Source organism: Malurus melanocephalus, unplaced genomic scaffold (assembly GCF_030028575.1).
Source record: "Malurus melanocephalus ecotype Western Australia unplaced genomic scaffold, MMel_1.1 scaffold_30, whole genome shotgun sequence".
Classification (NCBI taxonomy): Eukaryota; Metazoa; Chordata; class Aves; order Passeriformes; family Maluridae; genus Malurus; species Malurus melanocephalus.
In genome coordinates, this window is record NW_026623262.1 from 417,275 (window position 1) to 419,888 (window position 2,614).

A 2,614-nucleotide genomic window follows, 5' to 3' on the forward strand; every position below is an offset into this window, starting at 1 on the left:
CGCTTTCTGTCTTCAGGACATATATTTATCACAGACATCACAGTATCTCTATGGTGGTTTAGTTTTCCATCAAGGAAAGCTAAAAGAGCATTTAATTCCGTAAAGCTCTGATTGATCTTCACCACAATGTACCTCTGGTGCTTTTCTCAATGTTTCCTCTGCTGAACAAGATTTCTTCTTCCACTTTTGATCTCTCAGAAGTCTGAACTGATCTCAGAAGTGTGGGCTTGCTTTGCCTTCTAGCGCTACCTGTCTTTGTGCTTGGCAGAGCTTTCCTGTCCTTTGGTCAGCTCTCCAGTCCTGGTTAGCTCCATCAGCCAGTGGCTCTTTGCCTCACTCAGGAGGCTACCTGTGGAGAATTGAATGTATGTCAGCAAGGAAATTATCTGCCAGCATTGGATGGCTTTCACTTTTTGTTTTCAGCTTCATTTTTGATATTATAAAAGAGTCACGGACACTACAGATAGATGGACACAACTTAAGGTGTTCGAGTAAGATGAGCGGAAACATGTTTGCCCTACTACTTTCTCTGAAACATTGCTCTTGACAGAAGCTGCTTTGTTAATTGCTGCTTCTTCTGGTGATCATTTCACCCTTGAGCTCAGAGCAGTGCCCTTTCATTGTTACAAGTTCTGATCCCTGAAGACACAAGAAACCAAGCTTGATCTTCTGAGTAGTAGATATTGAGTGCTACAGCACTTGTCAAATGTATTTTATCACACACACAGCTGGAGAAAAAAAGCAAGCAAGCAAGGAAGGAGTGGGAATGCAAATTTTAGACAAATCTTTCAAAGTCTGCAGTAATTGGCAAGGTAAATGAAAGGCTCTTTCTGCTTTTCATAACACTGGTAATATCAGTTTATGATAAAAAGCTATTCTGAGTTACACAAGAAGGTAAGATATTTGCCAAAAAAACTCTTTAGTTTCAATTCTATTTTTTTTATAATGGACGTGAAGTGGCATCCATACTGAATGACTGTTGGCATTCAACTTACCACTGAGCAACTGTATGTTGATGGATAAGCCAGTCTCATCCAAGTGTCAGGAAGATTATAAAAAAAAAAAGAGCTGTCTGTAGTTGCTCCATCTCTGAGGAGATTGCCAACTCACCCTAACAAAAGAAAACATTAGTGTGCTATTTGTGCCTCACAAAGAGACTGTGATAAGATGACATGATAAATGATAGAGGCTTCTTTTTCCCCAGTAAAAACACATAAGGTAGCTAAATCGTCAAGTGTAAAGAATATTTTGGCTCTTGCCACTGGGGTGAGTCATTTATTTTTTAAAAAGGGGAAACAGTCAGAAAAACAAGAGTGTAGGTTCTGGGTTCTCCTTCTAATTGCATTAARTAATTATATGATATGGTAATTCATATACATACGCATGGAAGCACCCACCTACGCATATATGCAGGGAGAAAATGATAAAGGGCCAAATTACTAACCTGCTTTCTGGTATCCCACAGAAAATTGTACACGCAATCAAGCTACCATTCTGCTGGCTTGCTTGCACTAATGGCTATCTGACTGCCCATGTTTTGTTACTCTGAATTAAAGATTGAAAGGAAGGTAATTTTAGGTGGCAAAAAAGGAGGTCCCTTAAAGAAACTAGGCCTATGAATTACATTTTCAGTGCCTTCTTTTGGAAGAAGTGGTATGCATAAACTACAGCTCTGCATGGATTTACCACAATTGTCTGTGTAAATTGCTAGCGAAGCCTAAGAAGGCACTTGTTTGCCCAGTTCTGTGATTGAACATATATTACATGTTAGTGCAGCAGGTACATTGCTGTTTGAGATTGCTAGATATTATGAAAATTCGGTCTTCTGTGATTAAGAACATTACACTTTGCTATTCAGCACTTTGTTGGTGTGGAGAGATATTATTACCAAGAAGATGTGTGATGGGTTACCCACACAGTTTTTACCACGCCTCACTGCCCTCACCAGATGCACAATGAGATCAGGACTTGGGTGTTGCTGATGCTGCACCTTTACCTGCAGTAAATGGCCATCTCCTAATGACAGCCAATGCCACATACCAATGGCTTTGAAGATGCTGATCATTTAACACAATCTGAACGATGTGCCTTTTCCAGCAGGGATCTATACATGGTAGTTTTTGTTTTTGGCATCAGAGGCTCTCTTGAGGCATCAAACAGCTACCTCCCTTCTCTGCTATGGATTGCCTTAAACACACATGGACTCATACTGTAACTAGCAACCAGATCTCTTGCAGTTATAACAGAAAACACAAATTTCTGCAATGGCAGAAGAGAAGGATGCACCAACCTTACCTCCATGTCTGCACTGAAACGGGAATCAGACCATAGTAAGAGGCCTTGCATTTTGCTTCCTTGTATGTAGAGAGAAGGAGGAGTTCAGTGTCCTGAGCAGTTTAATGATATTTTTTCCACACAAATTAAAACAAGTAATTTGATATATAGAGATGAGTTACATCTTGGAGTAGACAGCTTATGAAAGCAGACTTTTAAAATAAATGAAATGAGAAATAATCTCCCCAAGCGTCACTGACGACTGCCTGTTACTGGTATCCACACTCATGCTATTTAAACTCATGCTGAGATTAGTAAAGCAAAGCAGACGTATCTTCAG